The sequence below is a fragment of the Ornithodoros turicata genome, chromosome 1, assembly GCF_037126465.1.
Source record: "Ornithodoros turicata isolate Travis chromosome 1, ASM3712646v1, whole genome shotgun sequence".
Taxonomy (NCBI): domain Eukaryota; kingdom Metazoa; phylum Arthropoda; class Arachnida; order Ixodida; family Argasidae; genus Ornithodoros; species Ornithodoros turicata.
The window spans coordinates 144563786-144578393 of NC_088201.1; the positions used below are offsets into that span (position 1 = coordinate 144563786).

The 14608-nt window shown below is 44.6% G+C and overlaps 2 long non-coding RNA genes across 2 annotated transcripts in view; one reads left to right on the top strand and one right to left on the bottom strand.

Annotated features, from left to right (window-relative positions):
* LOC135370463 (uncharacterized) overlaps positions 1-14608 on the top strand; it is a 188235-nt gene that overhangs the window by 14437 nt on the left and 159190 nt on the right. The window lies entirely within an intron of this gene.
* On the bottom strand, positions 1713-13048 carry LOC135370434 (uncharacterized). The gene is made up of 8 exons (XR_010415341.1): positions 12337-13048; positions 11430-12201; positions 10154-11278; positions 9559-10083; positions 4197-4480; positions 4027-4103; positions 2122-2194; positions 1713-1748 (listed from the first exon to the last, which is right to left on the bottom strand). It is a non-coding gene; the product is annotated as an uncharacterized LOC135370434 (long non-coding RNA).

The following is a 14608-nucleotide window of genomic DNA, read 5'->3' on the forward strand; positions in this document are numbered from 1 at the left end:
CATTTCTGGGAGTATATGAGGTATTGCTGGAACTTTTTAATCCACAGAGTCAGTCGACTCGCTGTTGTCTTGTGAATACCCGGGATAGCTAATGAGGACAGACGCGTCCGAAGAAACCTGTTGTAATGAGTATACACTCTAAAAAATAAGGGAGCCAGCGTGACTCCCCTTGGAGGAGTCAAACCCTGCCACATATATAACCCCCTTCCTGGAGTCACTATGACACCATCAAGGCAGGAAGGTCAGTTGATGCCATCGAGATGAGTTATTTGACTCCCACTGGCATGGATCTGTTTTGACTCCTACCGGGATCAAGTGACCCCATGGGGGAGTCACTTGATAGCCTCGGTACTGGGGGGGGTCCTACCACCCCCACACAAAGAATGCGCCAAAACGAGTTGCAACAAATTCTGTTTTCGTGCAGTACTCGCTCAATGCACCAGCTCTTGACCAGAACGTACAAGTATGAATTCCGTTCGGTCACTTACATCAAGGTGTACTGGCAGTTAGAACATACAGCAGAAAGACATAATTTGTTGCAAACGGTATTCTTCATTTTTGACAAGGTACTGAATGACTCCAGACTATAGGCTTAAGATGAGAGATTTTTATTGCTTTGACAATTCGAACTCCTTTGAGACAAGATACCAGCAATAGGCTGCATTGACTAGGTTACGCACCCATTGCTCATTAAATTTAAATACCTGAACCACCCGCTCAACTTTGACGTTGTTCACAGCCATGCACAAATCTGATGATCCACATCGATTAAGAACTAGCACTTGCGGAGCGTAGTGGCTATTGACTGTCCTACACTTCTTAAAACCAGTTTCATCCAGTTTGAGTGAACAACTGGATTATTAAATTTTTGACCAGGATGAATGTTTTTGTTATTGTTTTGTCATCATTTTGTCACAAAATGTCATCTACATGGTGGTGCCTTGAAAAACCCACCAGTCTGATAGTTCCTGCACTGCAGATACGGAAATGGTACCTGTGGGTTTCCGAACTGACAGAAAACAAATTCTCATTACGAGAGAGAACAATTGCAACGTGATTCGATATAAAAAGCTGCCTAAAAAATGCGCAAAATGGAATGAAAAAGGTTTCTGGCAACAGCACAAACGTCTTGCTGATGATGCCGCCACCCAGAATTCAAGTAACACTTGCATACTTTCCGTTGATGCTGTCATTGTTACTGTATAAGAAGTTTGCTAGTAACACTTACGCGCTGTCTTCAAAATCTTCCTGTATACTGTTTCATACATTCGAGTAACGTTTTGCTGCTATTCCAAATTAATTCCCAGTTTCCCCCCCCCCCCCCCGATAACAAGAATAGGTGATGTGTACTGGCCACCTCAGAGGCTTTTGTCACACAGCTGTAGCACGCAAAATACTGAATAGGGGCAGGCTTTCCGAGGCAACCCCCTCTACGATGGAGCATTACATGGAAATTAATGAAGCACAGCAACTAGTTATGGCAACTAGTAGTACTTAATCGATGTACATTATGAGATTTGTACAAAGCTTCAATATTGTATAAGCTCCCAACAGATATTCCACCGTTAATGTAACAGTTAATTAGTTAAGCTCCAGGACTGTACACAACGTTAACGGTAAAGAAGGTAGCGACCAGCAATGCCGATGCAGGATGCCGGACCATGAACCCTTCGGTCAAAACAGAGAATGATGCAGAAATCTGCTGTGCGATGGATGATGGTAGGATACACATGGTCCTCTCCCGGCTTCTGCAAGTAAAGTATTTTAAGAGTGAAATTATGAAGAGTGCCACGAAAACAATACCACATTATCAGATAATAATATAATTTCATAAGTTCTATCTCTTCCGCGGAAAATGCACACGATAATTCAGGGGTTAAAATTGAGTTGTATTTGCTGTTGGTATATGAATGAAATACGGTAAGATGAGGATGTTTCTCATCAGCACTGCAGTGATATGATTGACCCAAGCCATTTCAGAGAAAATTCTGCAGCAGCAGAAAAAAAGAAAAAAAAAAGAAAAAGACCCTTTTCAAGCAAAAAACGGTGTTTTTGAGCAATATGCTACATCATCACGCGCACACTATATACTTAATTTGTACTTTCTAAAGAGAGACGTACATGTGGTCATCGAACCCGAAGCCCATCTCCTTGTAGCGATTGTCATGTACTGGACTCAGTTGAAGTAGGTTACCTGTAATGACAAAAATTAGCCCAGTGTTCGTAACAGTGGCAGAGCGGTGTCAAAATTCGAAAATTCCAGGTGAAGTACAGTAAACAATAGAATATAGATAACTGCCAATAATTTCTCATTAGTCATTTTCTGCCGATATGCTGCAGCCACAATGCCAAATATAAACGAAACAGTCAAAGAAAAATGCTAAAGCTAGCTTACTGGTGAAAAAGTACTATGTGTGCTTTACACACTATGACATCTTTTTTAGTTATTTTCGCATTCAATTTGTGCAGTGTGCTTTCACGTAGGGCTAGAATCACATAGGCTGAACATGACCAATTTTTATTTCAAGCTTCTCGTACCACAACACCAATTAATTGATCGCCTATTACAAGCGTTCTCGCAAATCTTTTGCGTTATCGCGTTAGAGACGCCATGTGACATCTGCGATAAGTTGTGGAAACACAGCACGCAAACAGCAATGACATCAAAAATGAAAGAAAGGGTGATGGTGCTCTTATATCTATCAGTTTACTATTGCCTGGCCCAAACAGGTAGGAGACAAGCTCCTACGCAGTTTTTCCCTTTAAACAACATGTGTCAGGAAAGGGTTTCCTACCGGCAGGATACCGGACTACCGTCTGCAAAACAGAAGCGAAACTGTACAAATAGGACACGCGACTTCTGTGCCGCGATGACTTACGCTACCTGGTGATAGGTACGCGCTAAACAAGCAGTGGGCCTCAGCAGGAGGCTTCCCTTCGCTTTTAACAGCGCAAGTGGATGTTTGGGCAGGTCTTGCGCGGATTCCTGATATTGTGCGACAATGTAGTAGGATGTAGTAGGATTGGCTGTAAGGCGCAATTGGTGGAGCAATCACATCACTGGGCTGCAGCCCGCCGCAGCCACGTAGTCGCCGGATGATTGTGCTAATTTCATAAATTACCTTCTGGAAACCTCTGCCACCATTCAGGAAGGCTTTGAAAAATGTGTAGTTGTGGGAAACTTTGAACTTTCAATTGAACTTTGAGAATTGCCAAGCCAATCTCACTGTTTTTATTTGTACAACAGTATTGCAACAGAACTAGCCCCCCCCCCCCCCGTAATTTTTAAGTTAATTTTTAGCGTAAGCGTAATTTTTAGTTGTTTTTGACGATTTTGAGTTGTGATACTGTGCATAGTTTTTGTTGGGTCTGTTGGGCGCTTATCCGTGGAGGACTTCGTATTTCTGTAAAAAAGAAAGTGAGGCTCGTGTGGCAATTTTCGAAGTTCACTTGACTAAAAATAAATTTCCTGCAATTAAAAATTGACCAAAGCCTTCCTCTATGGTGGCAAAAGTTTCCAGAACTGGTAATTACTGAAAGTCCCGCAACACCCTGTAGTGCTCTGAATATTAAAACATGAATGTGTACTGTCGCACAAACAAGCTTGTTACATCCCAAAGGGCATGTTAACTGCAGTGAGCCCAGTTGGGCGCTCCAACTCTAGCCCAACATTAGCTACTTATGAATAATTCAAACATTTAGCTAATTGGCTAACTCCGATATCGTACAGCTCCAGTTGTAGGGTCCAGTGCCCGTAACCTAGGGGCAGTGATAGAATCAATCTAGAATAAATAATTTTAACTGTATCTTTATCTGCAAATAAATACGTATCTGTATTCAGTAAAAACCCTCTATATTAACCTAATGTATGCATGTTTGCGCATAATCTTTGTGTGCGCCTTCATGTTCATTATGACACAGATTGCGCAATGGCTCAGATAGGTGTATAAATATTCCACATATCTTGGAGACCCACCCACCCCTACTCAACAAAATAGACTCTACAGCACAAAGAACACTGCTTACCAACTTCTTGATGTATCCATCTGTCTTCTCTCTTAGCAGTGGTGGCAGGAGGCGGAATATAGCACTGACCAGGGCACCTAATGCGATGGGCAAATTATAATGGCCAATAAATATTCTGAAGTTACACACCTGTAATTTACACAATAAACTGAGATTGTGCAGTGTCATACCTTCAACACAGAACCACTGCATTCTGACCAGCAAACAACTTCATAAATAACCACAGCAGAAGGTGTACCACTGGGGAGAAGCAGGCATTCACATGGTTCTGGTGTACCGAAGAATTATCTTAACAGCTTGAGTAGAAGGGTGATAAGGTGAGGATTACATATGCATCAAAGTTCTTCAAAGTGAGTGTAAAGGTCAACAGCAACGAAACCATGGCTCCAGCTCCCTCCTCCCATGTATGGGTGTTGGCACACGCTAGCTGCGCTTCCATTCCAATGGCATGGAGCTGGAAAAAGACAGAGATGCTTAATGCATGAAGATATAATACGCAATCTCAGCTGATGCGGTGTTCTGAAATACAGCTCACATGAAGCTGTATACTGAACAGACATGCATGCTTCACACACAAAAAAGAAACTTTCCATAAGAACAAAACGTGCACAAAATCATAACATAGCTGTATCCACTGCCATGAGGGTGTGACGCCACATTATGCAAAGGCCAAATACAATAATAAAAAACATAACACAGTCAAAAAAAAAAAGAACGACAGGAATTCCTGTCGTACAACATAAATTCCTGTCGTACGACACGCGGTGCTGTCGTCGCAACAGAAATTCTGTCGTACAACACGCGGTTCTGTCGTGAACTCTTGTTGTACAAGAGTAGCTCTCTTGTCGCAACAGAAATTCCTGACGTTTCCACGCTGTTCTGTAGCAGCAACAGACGGTTCTATCGTCGACTCTTGTTGTACAAGCACTCTGTTGTAGCACAGAAATTCCTATTGCGGACATACAATACGCGTGGGTGTTGTGGCGTTCATTCTTGTAATATGAACACCGGTGCAACATAAATTCATTTAGTACAACACGCAGTTCTGTTGTGATCAAAAGGGGATCTTAATTGTTGCACAACGTGAGGGCGACGAAACATGAATTCGGCTCTCGTACAAACGCGCGGTAATTCTTTTGTGATCAACGGGGATGCATAGTGTTCTGTCGCAGTGTTCTCCTAGATCTACAGCGCAACTAAGAAATGAAAAAAAAAATCACCGATATAAGATTCGAACGTTCACTTTACCGCGAACCTTCCCTGCACAAAGAGCTGTGCGTTGTGCCACCAGGCCAGCAGCACGACACGTAACAGGGTGCGGATGAAGTGGGAGTGAAGAAGAGTTGCTAAAAGTGTAATTTCGGTCAAGTCTTTGCACTGTGGTTGCTTTAGCCGCATCCCGGAATGCCCGCGGTCATACGCTGCATTAAATTCTGCTCGTATATAACGTGGCATTCAGTACGACGGGCGTTAACAGCAAGGACCGTCCGCTGGCCAGAATCGCAACATATTCAAGCCGCGCTGCAGAGCGCTAGAGATATTTCCTTGGGAAAATTGTACTTCTTTGTCTCTCATCTCGAGGGAAGAATGACCGATGCATTTACCTTATATTCTAAAGTAGTACCTCAAATAGATGACAAATCAGCAGAGTTTTGTTTCCCTTGTGTTATAAGTACGGAACAAATCGTGAATCGGATTACGCCTCTTTTCACATGCCACATATGCCGCCGATTATGCGCCATGCATTTTGTTCTGCTTTTGCCATTTTCGGAGGTATCATCCATGTAAACTGTTCAATTTGGAATAGCGGCAGCCGTCTGCGACGGTCAACCCACCGTGGTTGAAACGGCATGTCAACAAACACCCTTGCGGCACGGAAAAAAACGTTTTGTTAAACAAACACACACGTTTAGTGTCACTGCATCTGTTGTGCGATAATGACAAGAGTTGTGACGACATGGTGGTCAGTGCTTACTACTCATGATAGCTGCTGTAAAGCAGCTCCCAAGGTATGAGAAGGCATGTTTTGCTCATACACTTTGCTTATCAAACTCTGATGCCCTTGCAGGAATGCAAAGTGTGACTGCAGTGTGCAGGAATGTCAAGTGCGATTATGGGACGCTATAAAGTCTAGCTGTAACGTCAGTCTCACAAGCTGTGTTTCCAGATAGTTGTGGTCAGTGCTTACTACTCTTATGTAGGGGCCACTGTCAGTAATCAGAGTGTCGAACTGAACTGAAAACTGAAACCGGAAAAAGCGCTATTTTTAAGTGAACCGAACCCGAACCGAACCATAGTTGTGGTTGTCGTGCTGGCACTGAACTTGGTGCGAACCGAAAAATGAGGACACGGTTACCGGTTCAAATAACGGTTCACAAACATTGGAGTGCTCTGCCGCTGTGTGCAAAATTCAGTGTATAACAACTTTTCTTTCACAACTTTGGGAATGTTCGGCAACCTCTAGTGAGCGACAAAAAAGCCAGAAAGGTACACTTCTTGCTCCTTGCTTCTCTTTGCAGAAGAGATCTCGCAAAATTGATGAAGAAGCGCACACTCTAGTCTATAGTTTCACTTTATCATCGGGATCCCATTGTGGCATCGTTGGTGCAGTAGTAGTTCTCCGTGCTACTTCTGTAAGTGACCTTTCGTACACTGTGATGAGTCATGAGGGCACTGGTATTGTGAAGCAGGCAACACTTCCTTGAGCATACGAGACAAACAAACGAGGTGGACTGCGGGAAAACACCAACACTCTTGTCCGTTCCCCCCTCAAACTAAAGAAATGTCCGCTTCAAGTACCCACCAGCCCACTTCTTTTGTTCTGTTCTTTGACAGCGCTTGTGTTGCTCTGATGCGTATCATAAGAGGTCAACGTATGCAAAGTGTATTTTAATTTGCCTGTCGGTAGTGTAGGGCAGTGTGACGAGCGCTGTAGTTTCCCATATTGGGCGTCGCACAACCACTTACACTTGAGCCAAAAGTTTCAGTCATCCAAAATATAAAAAATTTTTCTCGTCATGTCAAAACGGATCTACCCAAATGCGCTTTCAAGTTTCAACTATATTCAGCCCCACCGTAGGAGACGAGGAAGATAATATAATTTCATAAATTACTGCACTTAAAATTTCTGTTATGTCACTGCAGGTACAAAGGAGATGCGAAGACATGAAAAAAATCCAGTTCGGAATTTCTTCAACTACAATAGCACAGCGCGTCGGTCAACATGCCAGTTAGGCAGTTGTGGTTTCTCCCACGCTAGTGATCACGCAGCGAACCTCGAACGACATGTACAGAGGCACCATAAAAAACAGTACCACAACCAGGAACAAAAGCGTTTGAATGATCAGCGCACCGAAGACGATGCTCCTGGTAACCCACTGAATAAGCGAGCTGGTCAGATGATGCTCAAGCAAATGCTGCTGCGACCAGCTGTTTCTATGCGAATAGATGATAAAACAGTCTTGGAAGCCTGTATAGAAATTGTCACAAAAAATGGAGGGCCATCATAGCCGTTGAGGACTAGGGCTTTCGAAAAATTCTGGACCCTATACTTGACAGGATTTCTGGCAAGCTGAAATGCAGAAAAGATCGTGCGCTGCGTCAATGAGAAAGCAAGTGCCACAAGGATAATGATCTCTGGCATTTTGTGCAATCGTTTGATACCACTAAAAGTAGACTGCGCAGGTTGCATGGACCGTGTGGTATTGGGTGTGAACGTTCCGTATATCTAAGATAAGAAGCTGGTACTGCAGACCTTGCCCCGCAGGGAGCTTTATCAGTGTTGTACTGGTGAATACCTGAAGTCTTGAGATTTTGAGTGTGCTCTCTATGTACGAGGTTCGTGTCGATTCAGATCTACAGCGTAATGACTGAAAACTGGGCCAACATGCTCAAGGCAGTGGAACTTATGAAGGAACAAGTGAGTGAAGCAACAGATGAAGACGACTCCGGTTTTCCATACAAGGTGGATATCAGCCTTTGATGATCTCCTAGCTGGCTGGAGGAAACAACAAATAGCCTAGAAAATGGAAAGTCACTCGTGCAAGGCTTCCAGTGTGCAGCGCACACGCTGCAGCTTGCTGTGCATAATGCAATGAGAGATAATGACGTCCAGGAAATAATAGCAAAGTGCCGCGCCTTAACCAAGAAGCTCCGGACACGACAATGATGTCTTTAATCAGAAAGCTGAAGCTCAAGAAGCTGCTCATCGATACGTCAACTAGATGGATGTCATCCTCGCGGATGATACGGCAGCTTCTTCACTTGAGGGATTTATGTGATGACGTGTTCTCTGATGACAGCAGTATTGGTTTTTCGCGAGAAGATTGGAGCAATGCAGAAAACATCGTGATTACGTTGTGTCCAGCTGAAGAAGCAAAAAAACGACTTCAGAGTGAGCAACTGCTTATGGGCGATTTTCTTAGTGTATGGCTCAGATGCCGCTTGGAGACAGAAAACGTGGGAACTTCGTTTTCCAGCACGCAGGTACGTTCGATGGACAGCCGTCAGAAAGCTCTGTTCGAGAACAACATCTTCTGCGCTGCCATCTCCTTGACCCTAGATTTCGTGTTCTTCTGTCCGACGAGGATAAAATATGTGATGAGCAGCACCTACAAACGCATGGATCAAACTCGCACAGATGAAGAACGATCAAGAGAATCCTTTCGATGCTCCTGTGGACATGCCCGCGCAGGAAATGCAGTCGCACATGAATGTCGAAGAAAATGATCTCGACGTCCTTTCAAATGAGCGAGACTAGTCAAGCAGTGCTAATCTGCCTTCGCAACCAGACGACACTGAAAGAGTATCACAAGCCCTCGAGTTGTATGGCTATGAGCTGCGGCTTAAAAAAAAACATTGATCTTCTCGAGTACTGGAACACAAAACAGATATGGAGGCCAGAACCTTTCGAGCTGTCGCGAATAGCGCTAGCAGTGCCAGCCACACAGGTGAGAGTGGAACGTGCCTCTTCTGGACTGAGGTACATCCTCTCACCCCAAAGGGCCTACATGAGCCCAGACATGCTAGAAAATGTCATGCTGTTGTGCTCATTCTCCAAGTAGTCATAAGTCAGCAAATAGATTTTACGGCTTGTTGCATTGCCTGTATTCAAAACTTTGAAATTGTTCATAAGCATTGAGAAAGTTTAGAAATAAAAGCTGTATTCATTCCAACTTGTGCTTGTGAGGTTTGTGGTATACTAATGAATTTACTTGGGCAACTGAAGTGCATCAAACCGATTTACTAACTGGTTTATGTTAATTCGAACTGGTTTGAACCGATAAAAATGTAAGCTGGAGCTGTACCGGAACGAAACCTTTATCTGCAAATGTTCGTGAACCTGAACCAAACCGATAAACATTTCGGTTCGACACTCTGTCAGTAACAATGTACACTGTTACGGTTTCTGGCACGCTCCACTCTCTGTGAAGTTCATCAAGTGTGGTTGCTGTGTTTGAGGCAGTGTGGCTCTCTCAGCAGCATCGTTTTCAAATTGAAGGAAGATGGTAGAAAATGACATGTCGAACTTACAAAACTGCGGTTGCTCGCAACGTCGACATGTCGGCCGTAAATGCTACTGCGCTGGTCTCATCATCACATGCCTTCTTCAACTCGCCCTCGACTTGCTCTCTTGTGTCATGGTAGAGGCACTGCACGACCCTTCTTGAACAACGTCCTGGATGGCAATTCATAGCCTGGAGCAGCATCTTTCATAAGGCCCTGGAATCCTTCGTCTTCAACAATGCTGAATGGATGCAAGTCGAGCACTACTCTATCAGCAATCTTCGTTGTGAAAGCCGCGGCTCTCGCACGCGGCACATGTTGTTTTCATTTTATGATGTCGGAAAACGTCAGCTGCAACGCCCGCCTCTGAAAGTTGTTACTTTTAAGGAACTCCCTTAACTGCGATGCAGTTTCAGGTCGTCATGTGGTGTCGCCGTAGTACTTCCTGTTGTTTGTAGCACCCGATTACAAGCGTTGTGTTCTGCAGTAGCCACACTGGCAGCACATGATAGCCATCCCAATCTGTTCCAACCTAAGACTTTAGGGATCAACCTAAATGTAGACATTTAATAGACATCTATAATTCTTGCCATTATTTATATGTAACAAAATGGTGACCTACAAGACGCCTGGCAGACTTCTGAAAATAGACGTCTAATTTTAGGCGTTGTGTAGATGGCCTGAAGTTCAATTGCACCAAATACCTGCAGGAAACTGAATTAAATGACGGCAGACTATGAAATAGTATTGCATAAAGGTATTACTCAAGTCTTCCATGTTCAATAAGGTATCCACTAGAGTCACCATAAGGAAACTGAAATATGTAGGCAAAGGGAGAAAGTGGAATAAAATAATGAGGGTCATCTAATAAGCAAGTTTCCCCATTTTTGTTCCTCAAAAGAAATAGCACCAGGAGGAACTCAAGGGTTGGGGTAATTTGGTGTGATACTTTGGCACCACAGGCAATGGTTAATGCAGTAATGTTCACTTCTGTGTCAAGACGCAGCATTCAAACATGAGTGTACTATTTCCTATCATGTCCGACTGTGAGGTAAGAGCTGTGGTACATTTTGTTACAGTAAAAACCTAAACTGCTGTGAGTACTCATGAACACTTAACGTGTGATTATGGAAAATACTTTATGAGCATGGAAATCGTGTGTCCTTCATACAGGGTCGTGAAAATGTGCATAATGAACAGTGCAGCGCAGTGGGAGATCAGCTATGGTATCAAGACACAATGCTTTTTCTGCAATTCCGAGAATTGTTAACGGAGACAGGGTCATTGAGGGTCGTCTGATGGTGTTAGTCTTTCCAAGATCATTTAAATAATGTCCATACATATGTATTGAATCCACAACTAAAAAACATTGACACCTACCTCAGTTATAACTGAGGGAGTGTGTTACACAGGTAGTACTGAGGTAGTATGTGTTATGTAGCGTGTTACGTCACATATATGTTTACATGCGGGTGATAGAGGGGGTGCCTGGCTTATGTCAGATACTCACTCCTGGGCAGGTATCGATGAACGCCTTACATGCAGAGTACAAGGCGTTATCCGTGATAAGCTGGTTCGGGAATCCAAACCGAGGAAAGCCATCCAGCAGTCGGTCCCAGGTCAGAACTGACACCAACTTCAGCTCAGGATAGAGCTCGACCCACTTTGATATCGACCCACAACAGATATCAGTTACTGCCGGGGCTTCTGGGTGGTTCTCCACCCCTTGGTTTCGCCTTCTGAAACACTGAACACCTGCTCGCAAACCGCAAAACATCCTCTCTATGCCTGGCCAAGTAGCAATACGACAGAAGTTTGTATAAGTCTTGCTGTCACTACCGCAACCTGCCAAGGCAGAGACATGGAAATACCTGGAAATACCATAGAAAGTTACTTACATAACTTTTAACACAAAGGTGTTCTGGTTGTCAGACAAGGTAGACTGTTCTTTCGAGAGCCCAGAATGACAACATGTACAGCTCTCCAAGGTGAAAGTTGCAAGACAAGAAAGAGGACATGGGAGATAGCATTCTGACATAGCCGTGAGGAAGAGGTGAGGCCCTAGAAGCTGACCTGCAGAGCGTCCAGCCACTAGAAACACACCTAGGAAGAAGCCTGAGGGCGTCTGATGACCTGGACCCAGGACTGTGGGCCATCACAGAGGAGATGGAGCTCAGAGGCCGCAAGATTAAGATTGGGATAACACATACAGACACATACAGCTCCCCAAGGTGAAAGTAGCGTAACAGGAAAGAGGCTAGGGGAGATAGCATCTGAACGCAGCCCTGAGGAACAGGTGCGACGCAGGAGGCCTTAGAGGCTCACTTCTAGAATGGCCAGACACAGGACACTGTCCCACGCAGGAGCCTGAAGGCTTCATACTGCCTGGAGGCAGTACTGAAGGGACATCAGCAGCTGGTGCTCAGAGGCTACAATTAAGATTAGAAAAACACATACAGCTTACCAATCTGAAAGTTGCATGGGAAGAAAAAGGCTAGAGAAGATATTATTCGAAAGCTGCCGCGAGGAAGAGGTGCGACCCAGAAGGCCTTAGAAGCTGTCCTGTGGAGGGGGCCTGCCAAGAGAAAGGGCCGAGGGAGGAGCTTGAGAGCATCGGACACCCTGGAACCAGGATCCAGGAGATGTCATGGAGGAGATGGAGCTCGTAGTCTGCAAGGTTAAAATTAGGATTATACATACAGCTCTCCAAGGTTAAAGTTCCATGACAAGAAAGAGGCTAAAGGAGACAGCAGTCAAACACAGCTGCGAGGAAGTCGTGCGACCCAAGACGCCTTAGAAGCTGACCTGTGGACGGGCCAGCCACGGCAAACAAACCCAGAGAGGAGCATGAGGGCGCTAACGCCCTGGGACGAGGACTATGCGGCTGACACAGAGAAGCTGAAGCTGGGAGGCTGCAAGATTAAAATTAGGATGGCATGTATAGTGATCTGTTAAGCACCATCTGTATGACAGCGGGCGTATCTTGTGTAATTAGTAGGGGTGTGTGAATCCGAATATTTTAAGTCGAATGGAATGTCGAATTGAATGGGGAAAAAATTCTGAATACCAAACGGAATATCGAATATTCGTGCTAAATTTACACTACAAGACTTTCGCACTAAAAGTTTCCATTTTGTGGCCCATGGCTTTAGTGTAATTTTTCTGGCATTAACTGTCACAAGAGAGACATGCAATTCTTCTGTTTAAAGCCCCTACTCTTTAATTTTACATCAGAGTGCTTCCTGCTTTTCAGGTGAGCATACACTTATTGGAGTACTGGAGTGGTTACCTTCATTTCAAAATTTTATGTCAGGCAATAGCATGTTATATGGATGAGGCTGTAGTTGTTTTAGACAACCACAGGCCATTTGTGAAACAAACGAATTGGCATCCTGCCTCAGCTTTGCCATGAACACCCTTTAGTTTCTTGGCTCTCACTCGAGGAAGTTGCACTGCCGAAATTTTAGACATAAGTGTCATGGACATGGTGAAGCCCACTTTCGAGTTGTGTAGTTCATATCATAGAATAGTCGAATATTCGAAAAATCGAATAGTGGATATTCGATTCGCAAATCGAATAGTTCGAGCGTTTGATATTCGATTCGAATTCGAGAACTCGAATATTCGCACACCCCTAGTAATTAGACATGCTGTCGATATGCAGCTGTGCCGCAATACCTGAGCTCGAGCTCACTGGATTTTTTGGCTCTGCAGTTTGGCACGAGAATAAACGTAACTTATGCTCTAGTTGGTCACACCAGCTAGACGGTTCTTTTGAGTGCGCGACATGGTGTAACAAGTGCGATACATTCTTTGAGGCCCGCTATGTCAAGTGAAAACACGAAGCCTTCATGGAACTCTGGTGGCTCTGGTCTTCAAGCCCTCCCAAAGTTCTACTTCTAGGTCCCTAGATCGTGGAAAGAATAGCTATTGCAATTCGATGAATACCGCTTTCTGTCCGGCCTGTTGCAAGCGCCAGGGAACATGCAAGTCAGGATGCTCTTGTACTCCGTGGGTTCACCGAGAAGCTCTTCAGGTCTTCGACACCTTGGCCTTAACGACAGAAGATTGGTCCTTGTTGGAGGCGGTGAAGAAGAAGCTGATCAATGACTTCATTCCTCCACCAACGGGGTCTACGAACACGTTCGATTCTACCGGCGCATGCAAGAAGCGGCCGAGACTTTTGATGCTTTCTACATGACACTTCGAACACTGGTTAAGAAATGCAACTATGCATTGGCTGACGTCGAAGAAGGCATGGTCCATGACAGGTTTGTTGTCGGACTCTTGGATACTGTTCTGGTGGACAAGTTGTGTCGCACACCCAAGCTGTCTCTTGAATTCGCGAACCTGCTGTTAAAGCACGTGCCGGAGTTCTGCAGATGGATCGTATCCTGCTCAAGTTATTGCGGAAGCCGAAGTTTCCAAGCAGTCAATTAAGCCGCGGAGTGCCCAAAGTTCATCCCGTTGGTTTGCGAAGGCCGCATCCAAGACACAAACCATCAGGACACAGAAAAACTGCAGGTACTGCGGACGGTCCAGTGACATACGTACTGATTGCCCGGCAAAGCAAGCAAGTTGCAACTCGTGCAAAAAGGTAGTGCAGTTTGAAAAGGTATGCGAACGGAAAACCACAGGCTCTTTGCATCTTCACTTAATCGCCTCAAGTGCCCGAGCAAAGTTTACAAGAGTGAATATCAATGAATATGACATAAATTTCAAGATAGACTTCGGAGCAGAGGTCACCGTAGTCAAAAGTACATTTCTGGGAATATCGAAATGTCTTCAGAAGCTAGAGGGAGCACTCACGGGTCCGGGGAACTGCCCATTAAAAGTCTTTGGTACGTTTCGAGCAACCCTCCTCTGGAAAGCAGCACAGCAAACGGTGTATGCTATGCCGGTACAAGACCCACCTCTTTTCGGCTTCCCAGCCATCCAAGAACTCGGCATCATACACTGTGTCAACAGCCTGTTGGAATCAAAGGTAGCTCTGACAGAAAAGCTCTTCGATGGCCTTGGAGAGATGGAGCAGTATGTTATCCGCCTTCAGTTATATGTTCTGTTATATGTTATCGCT